This window comes from Oncorhynchus gorbuscha, unplaced genomic scaffold (genome assembly GCF_021184085.1).
Source record: "Oncorhynchus gorbuscha isolate QuinsamMale2020 ecotype Even-year unplaced genomic scaffold, OgorEven_v1.0 Un_scaffold_9688, whole genome shotgun sequence".
Classification (NCBI taxonomy): Eukaryota; Metazoa; Chordata; class Actinopteri; order Salmoniformes; family Salmonidae; genus Oncorhynchus; species Oncorhynchus gorbuscha.
The window spans coordinates 217-12,252 of record NW_025752607.1 but is presented as its reverse complement, the minus strand read 5'-3'; the positions used below and the strand labels follow the sequence as shown (position 1 = coordinate 12,252).

The 12,036-nt window shown below is 47.5% G+C and overlaps 1 pseudogene; it reads left to right on the top strand.

Annotated features, from left to right (window-relative positions):
• Nucleotides 1-494: 494 nt before the first annotated feature.
• On the top strand, nt 495-11,585 carry LOC124030178 (annotated as a pseudogene).
• The last annotated feature ends 451 nt before the right edge of the window (nt 11,586-12,036 follow it).

Here is a 12,036-nt window from a genome sequence, read left to right as displayed (position 1 = left end):
TCTCTCTCTTTCTCTCCCTGTCTCTCTCTTTCTCTCCCTGTCTCTCTCTTTCTCTCCCTGTCTCTCTCTTTCTCTCCCTGTCTCTCTCTTTCTCTCCCTGTCTCTCTCTTTCTCTCCCTGTCTCTCTCTTTCTCTCTCTCTCCCTGTCTCTCTCTTTCTCTTTCTCTCCCTGTCTCTCTCTTTCTCTCTCCCTCCCCGTCTCTCTCTCTCTCTCCCTCCCCGTCTCTCTCTCTCTCTCTCTCCCGTCTCTCTCTCTTTCTCTCCCCGTCTCTCTCTCTCTTTCTCTCCCCGTCTCTCTCTCTCTTTCTCTCCCCGTCTCTCTCTCTCTTTCTCTCCCCGTCTCTCTCTCTCTTTCTCTCCCCGTCTCTCTCTCTCTTTCTCTCCCCGTCTCTCTCTTCTCTCCCCGTCGCTCTCTCTCTTTCTCCCCCTGTCTCGCGCTCTCTCTTTCTCCCCCTGTCTCAAGGCTTCTCTTTTCTCCCCCTGTCTCTCTCCAGTCGACTGATGAGCATGAGACCAGACGGGATGAAATCGCTGAAGCAAGGGAAGTACATCTTCAACTGTTTGGATGACATGGCGCACGCAAGTCTTGTTCCACAGGATGTGGACACCTTCAGCTGTTCTAACTAGACCGTGTTGATGAGTCTCTACTCAGGAAGCCCATGGTCAGATGGTTAGATGACAGGGGCCGATCTGAGAGAGAGAAGTTCACCTTCAGCTGTTTGACTGAAAAGCTAGAACATGTACGCACATCTCATTGCTGGAAAACCCCATTCTCACATCTCTAGTCATATGCTAAGGTTCAGCACCCAACACTTAAGGCTTGAAAGTAAAGCCTCAGAAAACCACAGCTGGAAATTCCCTGATAATGAGATCATGGGTTGAACATTTCCCTGCTGATGTTTTTTGAGTTGGGGGGCAATTACGTAGAGGCGGGGGGTGACGTAGAGGCGGGGGGGGTGACGTGAGGCGGGGGGATGACGTAGAGGCGGGGGGGATGACGCAGAGGCGGGGGGGATGACGTAGAGGCGGGGGGATGACGGAGGCGGGGGGGATGACGAGAGGCGGGGGGATGACGTAGAGCGGGGGGGATGACGAGAGGCGGGGGGGATGACGTAGAGGCGGGGGGGGATGACGGGGCGACGTAGATGTGACGTAGAGGGGGATGACGTGGGCGGGGGGGGATGGTGTAGACGTAGAGACGGGGGGATGGCGACGTAGAGACGGGGGATGGCGACGAGAGACGGGGGGATGACGACGATGTGTAGAGACGGTGGATGTAGAATGCTGTAGATATGAAAATGCCTCATCGTTCCACTTATCACAATGGTTGGTTTGATGTTTTCACATTTGATAAACTTCTGCAAAATGTCTGGTATTTTTCATTTAGGAAAGGATTATTCCAGCATAGTGACTGTTTATACTGTTTGTCCCTTAACCAAGTCTCCCTTGACTTGTAAAGCTGGTTTAAAACTTCCTGAGGCTCCAGATGAAATGGACACAAACACTGGGAAAGATAACAGATGACCCTGACCTGCCTCTCTCTCCCAGGTCAACTTGGTGATGAATCTGGAAGGTAGTGACCTGTTGGCAGAGAAGGTGGACCGAAGAGAGTTTGTAGGCCTGCTGAAGAGGATGTTGTGGATCGATGCGGAGAAGAGGATCGCCCCCACTGAGGCGCTCAGCCACTCCTTTATGTCCATGCAACACCTGCTCGACTTCCCCCATAGCAACCAGTGAGTTTCCCCCACTGTCTTTCAGGCGGGTTGACCTTTTCGTAGAGAAGAGACATGATGAAACATTTAGTTATTTGTAAAAGGAGGACAAGCATAAAGAATAGCTGGGGCCTGCTGTACTGTGATGAAAATAACTCCAACCCCCCTCCTTTCCTCTCCATCAGTGTCAAATCGTGTTTCCACATCATGGACGTTACCCGCTCTCGTCCCGGTCCTTACGACACGCTCAACCGGGAACAAAGCCCCCTTCATCAGACCGGTGACCACCACCACCACCACAGTTAACCTGACCGGGCCCTTCAGCAAGATGGCCACCATTCACAACCAAGTAAGTAGCTTCACCACATCAATACAGTAGCCGTCACATGGAGGGAAACATTTCCGTTTATATGAATAGACGGCTATATGACAATGTACCACTGCTAGAGCTGTTAGACTTCATATTAGATTTGAATGGAGACAGTTTTATCAGACAAGTCTTCATTTGAGAAACAGCTAGACCAAGGCGTGTTTTCCCTGACCCAGACCTCCAGATGGTCGGAGGGATGACATGGGGCTTTATCGCTTTTTCTGGAAATACATGTCCATCTTTGTCAATACATTAGAAGTCCATTCTCATATCAACTGTTGGTACAATGTGAAGGTGATGGCGTCTGAACCTCATATACCACAAGCCCAATTGAATCAAGTTGATATATGGACACATCCTTCATTCTAGTGCATTTGTGTTCAGTATTTACCCCTGGGGGGGACACAGAATGGGTGGTCTCTAGGAAAGCCTTGTGTGTGTAAAACACATCCGCTCTGATGTAGGTGAACTTTGATTGGTTCCAGTTCCAGGAAGTATTTGGTGGGAAAATGCACCAGATCTCCCAGTATTCACCTCTCAGAATGCTTTGTGTTGACTGTCATGTGTAATGGGGGGGGGCTCCCTGTTCTGTGTCTACTTTTTTTATTGGACTTTCCAGACCTTTGATCATGTTGGATTCAGCCCTGCTCTAATTCCCTGGATTCAATATTGTAGGCCGGGTACAAGAGGTCAGAGCAGTGACCTCTGAACCACATGCTCCTGCTCTGTTCTTTGTTTATTCATAAAGTGTCGGAGAAGGACTGCTGATCTTGGATCAGTTTTGCCTTTTAAATGATTTAATAATATGATTATATGGACAGATCCTAGATCTGTACTCTTACTCTATTCTTGGTGCATACGGTACTGCTGTTTGGCTCAGACTCCAGACAGGCAGGTCGCCATCTACTGGGGATGTGAGGCTAATGTGGATTATATGTTGGAATCTGTCAGACTTATTACATTAGGAGGTTTTTAATTATGGAGAGTCAAAGTTCTGGTATTTTTTCCTTATTTTCTTCTCAGAAACACTTTCTTTATGAAAATAGTTATTGAGGCACAATTCCCCTTATGTTGTGCTGATGAAATCCCTGTTGATAGACTGTCTGTGTTGATCGAACCCATTAGTTTCTGTAGTAGATGTCCGGGGGCTCATGTCTCTGTGTTGATCTAACCCATTAGTGTCTGTAGTAGATGTCCGGGGGCTCATGTCTCTGTGTTGATCTAACCCATTAGTGTCTGTAGTAGATGTCCGGGGGCTCATGTCTCTGTGTTGATCTAACCCATTAGTGTCTGTAGTAGATGTCCGGGGGCTCATGTCTCTGTGTTGATCTAACCCATTAGTTTCTGTAGTAGATGTCCGGGGGCTCATGTCTCTGTGTTGATCTAACCCATTAGTGTCTGTAGTAGATGTCCGGGGGCTCATGTCTCTGTGTTGATCTAACCCATTAGTGTCTGTAGTAGATGTCCGGGGGCTCATGTCTCTGTGTTGATCTAACCCATTAGTTTCTGTAGTAGATGTCCGGGGGCTCATGTCTCTGTGTTGATCTAACCCATTAGTTTCTGTAGTAGATGTCCGGGGGCTCATGTCTCTGTGTTGATCTAACCCATTAGTGTCTGTAGTAGATGTCCGGGGCTCATGTCTCTGTGTTGATCTAACCCATTAGTGTCTGTAGTAGATGTCCGGGGGCTCATGTCTCTGTGTTGATCTAACCCATTAGTTTCTGTAGTAGATGTCCGGGGGCTCATGTCTCTGTGTTGATCTAACCCATTAGTGTCTGTAGTAGATGTCCGGGGGCTCATGGTGTTGATCTAACCCATGTCTGTAGTCTGTGTTGATCTAACCCATTAGTTTCTGTAGTAGATGTCCGGGGCTCATGTCTCTGTGTTGATCTAACCCATTAGTGTCTGTAGTAGATGTCCGGGGCTCATGTCTCTGTGTTGATCTAACCCATTAGTGTCTGTAGTAGATGTCCGGGGTCTCTGTGTTGATCTCATGTCTCTGTGTTGATCTAACCCATTAGTTTCTGTAGTAGATGTCCGGGGGCTCATGTCTCTGTGTTGATCCCATTAACCCATTAGTTTCTGTAGTAGATGTCCTGGGGTCCGGGGCTCATGTCTCTGTGTTGATCTAACCCATTAGTTTCTGTAGTAGATGTCCGGGGCTCATGTCTCTGTGTTGATCTAACCCATTAGTTTCTGTAGTAGATGTCCGGGGGCTCATGTCTCTGTGTTGATCTAACCCATTAGTTTCTGTAGTAGATGTCCGGGGCTCATGTCTCTGTGTTGATCTAACCCATTAGTGTCTGTAGTAGATGTCCGGGGGCTCATGTCTCTGTGTTGATCTAACCCATTAGTTTCTGTAGTAGATGTCCGGGGCTCATGTCTCTGTGTTGATCTAACCCATTAGTTTCTGTAGTAGATGTCCGGGGCTCATGTCTCTGTGTTGATCTAACCCATTAGTGTCTGTAGTAGATGTCCGGGGCTCATGTCTCTGTGTTGATCTAACCCATTAGTGTCTGTAGTAGATGTCCGGGGGCTCATGTCTCTGTGTTGATCTAACCCATTAGTGTCTGTAGTAGATGTCTCTGGGTTGATCTAACCCATTAGTCTCTGTGTTGATCTAACCCATTAGTGTCTGTAGTAGATGTCCGGGGCTCATGTCTCTGTGTTGATCTAACCCATTAGTTTCTGTAGTAGATGTCCGGGGCTCATGTCTCTGTGTTGATCTAACCCATTAGTTTCTGTAGTAGATGTCCGGGGGCTCATGTCTCTGTGTTGATCTAACCCATTAGTTTCTGTAGTAGATGTCCGGGGGCTCATGTCTCTGTGTTGATCTAACCCATTAGTGTCTGTAGTAGATGTCCGGGGCTCATGTCTCTGTGTTGATCTAACCCATTAGTGTCTGTAGTAGATGTCCGGGGGCTCATGTCTCTGTGTTGATCTAACCCATTAGTTTCTGTAGTAGATGTCCGGGGGCTCATGTCTCTGTGTTGATCTAACCCATTAGTTTCTGTAGTAGATGTCCGGGGGCTGTCTCTGTGTTGATCTAACCCATTAGTGTCTGTATGATCTCTGTGTTGATCTAACCCATTAGTTTCTGTAGTAGATGTCCGGGGCTCATGTCTCTGTGTTGATCTAACCCATTAGTTTCTGTAGTAGATGTCCGGGGCTCATGTCTCTGTGTTGATCTAACCCATTAGTTTCTGTAGTAGATGTCCGGGGGCTCATGTCTCTGTGTTGATCTAACCCATTAGTGTCTGTAGTAGATGTCCGGGGCTCATGTCTCTGTGTTGATCTAACCCATTAGTGTCTGTAGTAGATGTCCGGGGCTCATGTCTCTGTGTTGATCTAACCCATTAGTGTCTGTAGTAGATGTCCGGGGCTCATGTCTCTGTGTTGATCTAACCCATTAGTGTCTGTAGTAGATGTCCGGGGCTCATGTCTCTGTGTTGATCTAACCCATTAGTGTCTGTAGTAGATGTCCGGGGCTCATGTCTCTGTGTTGATCTAACCCATTAGTTTCTGTAGTAGATGTCCGGGGCTCATGTCTCTGTGTTGATCTAACCCATTAGTGTCTGTAGTAGATGTAGATGTCTCTGTGTTGATCTAACCCATTAGTGGGGCTCATGTCTCTGTGTTGATCTAACCCATTAGTGTCTGTAGTAGATGTCCGGGGCTCATGTCTCTGTGTTGATCTAACCCATTAGTGTCTGTAGTAGATGTCCGGGGCTCATGTCTCTGTGTTGATCTAACCCATTAGTGTCTGTAGTAGATGTCCGGGGGCTCATGTCTCTGTGTTGATCTAACCCATTAGTGTCTGTAGTAGATGTCCGGGGGCTCATGTCTCTGTGTTGATCTAACCCATTAGTGTCTGTAGTAGATGTCCGGGGGCTCATGTCTCTGTGTTGATCTAACCCATTAGTTTCTGTAGTAGATGTCCGGGGCTCATGTCTCTGTGTTGATCTTAGTGTCTGTATGTCTCTGTGTTGATCTAACCCATTAGTTTCTGTAGTAGATGTCCGGGGCTCATGTCTCTGTGTTGATCTAACCCATTAGTGTCTGTAGTAGATGTCCGGGGCTCATGTCTCTGTGTTGATCTAACCCATTAGTGTCTGTAGTAGATGTCCGGGGGCTCATGTCTCTGTGTTGATCTAACCCATTAGTTTCTGTAGTAGATGTCCGGGGCTCATGTCTCTGTGTTGATCTAACCCATTAGTTTCTGTAGTAGATGTCCGGGGCTCATGTCTCTGTGTTGATCTAACCCATTAGTTTCTGTAGTAGATGTCCGGGGCTCATGTCTCTGTGTTGATCTAACCCATTAGTGTCTGTAGTAGATGTCCGGGGCTCATGTCTCTGTGTTGATCTAACCCATTAGTGTCTGTAGTAGATGTCCGGGGCTCATGTCTCTGTGTTGATCTAACCCATTAGTGTCTGTAGTAGATGTCCGGGGGCTCATGTCTCTGTGTTGATCTAACCCATTAGTGTCTGTAGTAGATGTCCGGGGCTCATGTCTCTGTGTTGATCTAACCCATTAGTGTCTGTAGTAGATGTCCGGGGCTCATGTCTCTGTGTTGATCTAACCCATTAGTTTCTGTAGTAGATGTCCGGGGGCTCATGTCTCTGTGTTGATCTAACCCATTAGTTTCTGTAGTAGATGTCCGGGGGCTCATGTCTCTGTGTTGATCTAACCCATTAGTTTCTGTAGTAGATGTCCGGGGGCTCATGTCTCTGTGTTGATCTAACCCATTAGTTTCTGTAGTAGATGTCCGGGGCTCATGTCTCTGTGTTGATCTAACCCATTAGTGTCTGTAGTAGATGTCCGGGGCTCATGTCTCTGTGTTGATCTAACCCATTAGTTTCTGTAGTAGATGTCCGGGGTTGATCTCATTAGTTTCTCTGTGTTGATCTAACCCATTAGTTTCTGTAGTAGATGTCCGGGGCTCATGTCTCTGTCTTGTCTTCAGGCTTTAGCCCCCTCTGCCCCCTCAGTGATGCACCCTGGGATACCGCTCCAAACAGGAAATGGCCAGTTTGGCTGCAGCGACTCATTTCAACAGGCACTCATCCTGTGCCCCCCAACGATGCAGGGTATGACTTCTTAATCTTCTCCTCCTTCTCCCCCTTCTCCTTTCTCCTCCCCCTCTCTCTTCTCTTTCTCCTCCCCCTCCTCTCTTCTCTCTTTCTCCTCCCCCTCCTCTCTTCTCTCTTTCTCCTCCCCCTCTCTCTTTCTCCCTCCCCCCCTCCTCTCTTCTCTCTTTCTCCTCCCCCTCCTCTCTCTTTCTCCTCCCCCCCTTTCTCTTCTCCCTTTCTCTCCCCCTCTCTTTCTCTCTTTCTCCCCCCTCCCCCTCCTCCCCCTCTCTTCTCTCTTTCTCCTCTCCTCTCTTTCTCTCTTTCTCTCTTTCTCCCCCTCCTCTCTTCTCTCTTTCTCCTCCCCCTCCTCTCTTCTCTTTTCTCTCCCCCTCCTCTCTTCTCTCTTTCTCCCCCTCCTTCCTCTCTTCTCCCCCTCTCTCTTCTCCCCCCCCCCTCTCTTCTCTCTTTCTCCCCCTCTTCTCTCTCCCCTCTCTCCCCCTCCCCCTCTTCTCTCTTTCTCCCCCTCTCTCTTCTCTCTTTCTCCCCCTCCTCTCTTCTCTCTTTTCCCTCTCCCCTCCCCCTCTCTCTCTCTTTCTTCTCCCCCTCCTCTCTCTTTCTCTCTTTCTCTTTCTCCCCTCTCTTCTCTCTTTCCTCTCTTCTCTCTTCTCCCCCTCTTTCTCTCTCTCCCCCTCCTCTCTTCTCTCTTTCTCCCCCCCTCTCCTCTCTCTTTCTCCTCCCCCTTTCTTCTCTCTTTCTCCTCCCCTCCTCTCTTCTCTCTTTCTCCCCCTCTCCTCTCTTCTCTCTTTCTCCCCCCCTCCTCTCTTCTCTCGCCCCCCCTCTTTCTCCCTCCTTTCCATCCACCTCTATAGCAAAATCTACTGACTTGGACTTACTGTGGAACACATGTTTCCCTTTCCGGTCCTCCAGGAATCCCCACTAACACGGCCAAGCCTCAGGGCTTCTCCGCACGCATGGAGACTGCTGTGCCTCTGGTCACCCAAGCTCCCTCCATCCAGCCCCTACAGATCAGACCTGGGCTCATCACACAGGTAACGAGAAGAGGGGGGAGCGGGAGAGAGTCTATAGTATTCGGGCTCGCTGTGATTGAGTGATTCAGACCAACAGAGAAACTGACAGTGAAGGAGAATCAGCAAGACACAGCCTGGATGCATTTGTGCTGGGGATGTTTTGAATGTATTCAACTGAAATGTTGAATTTCAGTTGAATACATTCAACTTAACCCAACCCCTCTGAATCAGAGATGTGAGGGGCTGCCTTAATCGTCATCCATGTCTCCGGCACCCGGGGAACAGTGGGTTAACTGCCTTGCTCAGGGGCAGAACTACAGATTTTTACCTTGTCACCTCGGGATTCGATCCAGCAATCTTTCAGTTACTGGCCTAACGCTCTAACCACTAGGCTACCTGCCCCTTTATACCACGGAATGAATAAGTTTAGATAGCTATAGAAACCATGGAAACGGTGTTCCTCTCCTTGCAGCAGACCTGGTCTAACCGCCCCCAGCAGATCCTGGTGCCCGCCTGGCAGCAGGTGACTTCAATGGCGCCCCCACCAGCCACCATGGCGTCTGACACTGTGGCAGGCCCACAGAGACTGGGAGAATGGGGGTGAGTGCTGTCTGTCAGCTGTTGACTGTCTGTGCTCTTTAGCGACCGTCAGTAACTCATTCATTTTTTTTTCTCCGTAGGGAGCCAATAGGGAAGCTCCAAATGAATTTTTTGAAACTGCATTGTCTGTCAGTCTGTTTTGTTGCTATGCTCTACCCTTGACAAGGACTTCTCTGAGAATATAGGACACAGTGTGATGGCTGTCTTGCAAACTGATGGAGAATGAGTCACATGCCTCTCCTTTGAAGCAGGCGAGTGAGATCAGTCAGTTAAGTCTCTAATATAGATAATAACCTTTGGCTCGTTACCCCGTATTGTCATTTGCAGGAAGGTGCGTCCCCATGGCAACCAATACAGCTCTATGATGCCCCACCACCATCAGCCGTTCTTAACCAACCAGATGACCATGTCTGCCCACCAGCCAATCAGCATAGGCATCGCACACGTGGTGTGGCCACAGCCCTCTGCAAACAAGAGAAACAAGCCCTGCTTTAACAGGTAAACACACACACACACACACACACACACACACACACACACACACACACACACACACACACACACACACACACACACACACACACACACACACACACACACACACACACACACACACACACACACACAATCTGATCATTAAAAAAACCTTCCTGTCATTTATTTCTCCCTAGAGGCAGCAATTTCACCTACAACACCAACACCCAAAACTCAGCATGCCAGTCCCCAAAGATGGCCGACACCACGAGGAATGTCCCAGAGGATAGATTCCCAGAGGCGGGGCGAGCTGCACAGCTGGAACCTGAACCGGAGCAGGTGGAGGAGCCTCGCTGCTGTAAGGCAGGTTCAGACTCTGAGGAGCAGTCTGTCTCTTATAAGCAGCGGCAGGCCATGGTGATGTCTGATCTGGCCAGCCCCACTGTTACTGTCATTAGTATCAGCAGTGATGAGGAAGAGGAGGAGGAGGAAGAGAGAACACGGAGACACTCACTGGGGCAGTAAGTAACTATCAAGCTCCTTCACAATCAGTCTCTTCAAATATCCACCACAGTCCACAATCAGTCTCTTCAAATATCCACTACAGTCCACAATCAGTCTCTTCAAATATCCACTACAGTCCACAATCAGTCTCTTCAAATATCCACTACAGTCCACAATCAGTCTCTTCAAATATAATAATATAATAATAATAATATATGCCATTTAGCAGACGCTTTTATCCAAAGCGACTTACAGTCATGTGTGCATACATATCCACTACAGTCCACAATCAGTCTCTTCAAATATCCACTACAGTCCACAATCAGTCTCTTCAAATATCCACTACAGTCCACAATCAGTCTCTTCAAATATCCACTACAGTCCACAATCAGTCTCTTCAAATATCCACTACAGTCCACAATCAGTCTCTTCAAATATCCACTACAGTCCACAATCAGTCTCTTCAAATATCCACTACAGTCCACAATCAGTCTCTTCAAATATCCACTACAGTCCACAATCAGTCTCTTCAAATATCCACTACAGTCCACAATCAGTCTCTTCAAATATCCACTACAGTCCACAATCAGTCTCTTCAAATATTGAAGTCACTTTTTCTTTCTCTTTCTCTCCCTCTTTCTGTTTCTCTTTCTCTCCCCCTTTCTGTTTCTCTTTCTCTCCCCCTTTCTGTTTCTCTTTCTCTCCCCCTTTCTGTTTCTCTTTCTCTCCCCCTTTCTGTTTCTCTTTCTCTTTCTGTTTCTCTTTCTCTTTCTGTTTCTCTTTCTCTCCCCCTTCTGTTTCTCTTTCTCTCCCCCTTTCTGTTTCTCTTTCTCTCCCCCTTTCTGTTTCTCTTTCTCTCCCCCTTTCTGTTTCTCTTTCTCTCTCCTTTCTGTTTCTCTTTCTCTCTCCCTTTCTGTTTCTCTTTCTCTCTCCCTTTCTGTTTCTCTTTCTCTCCCCTTTCTGTTTCTCTTTCTCTCCCCCTTTCTGTTTCTCTTTCTCTCCCCCTTTCTGTTTCTCTTTCTCTCCCCTTTCTGTTTCTCTTTCTCTCCCTTTCTGTTTCTCTTTCTCTCTCCCTCCCTTTCTCTTTCTGTTTCTCTTTCTCTCTCCCTTTCTGTTTCTCTTTCTCTCCCCTTTCTGTTTCTCTTTCTCTCTCCCTTTCTGTTTCTCTTTCTCTTTCTGTTTCTCTTTCTCTCCCCCTCTGTTTCTCTTTCTCTCCCCCTTTCTGTTTCTCTTTCTCTCCCCCTTTCTGTTTCTCTTTCTCTCCCCCTTTCTGTTTCTCTTTCTCTCTCCCTTTCTGTTTCTCTTTCTCTCTCCCTTTCTGTTTCTCTTTCTCTCTCCCTTTCTGTTTCTCTTTCTCTCTCCCTTTCTGTTTCTCTTTCTCTCTCCCTTTCTGTTTCTCTTTCTCTCCCCCTTTCTGTTTCTCTTTCTCTCTCCCTTTCTGTTTCTCTTTCTCTTTCTGTTTCTCTTTCTCTCCCCTCCCCCTTTTCTCTTTCTCTCCCCCTTTCTGTTTCTCTTTCTCTCCCCTTTCTGTTTCTCTTTCTCTCCCCCTCCCTTTCTCTTTCTCTCCCCCTTTCTGTTTCTCTTTCCCTCCCCCCAGGTGTAAGGGCAGTGCTGAGTGTGAGGCGTGTCAGAGCACAGTGAGTATGGAGAGAGTATGTTCCCTCAGCAGTCCAGACAGCACCCTCAGCACCAGCTCCTCTGCCTCAGCCCAGTCCAGCACCTCACCCTGCAAACGCCCCAACAGGTATGACCCAATGACAACAGCCGCACACATACATGTTGGAACCTAACCTAAATGTTGCACCTACACCTGTCATACAGTGTGATTGCTCTTGTCTGTTACAGTATAGAATGTATACTCTCTATGTGTATTGCTCTTGTCTGTTACAGTATAGAATGTATACTCTCTATGTGATTGCTCTTGTCTGTTACAGTATAGAATGTATACTCTTTGTGTGTGATTGCTCTTGTCTGTTACAGTATAGAATGTATACTCTTTGTGTGTGATTGCTCTTGTCTGTTACAGTATAGAATGTATACTCTTTGTGTGTGATTGCTCTTGTCTGTTACAGTATAGAATGTATACTCTTTGTGTGTGATTGCTCTTGTCTGTTACAGTATAGAATGTATACTCTCTGTGTGATTGCTCTTGTCTGTTACAGTATAGAATGTATACTCTCTGTGTGTGATTGCTCTTGTCTGTTACAGTATAGAATGTATACTCTCTGTGTGTGATTGCTCTTGTCTGTTACAGTATAGAATGTATACTCTTTGTGTG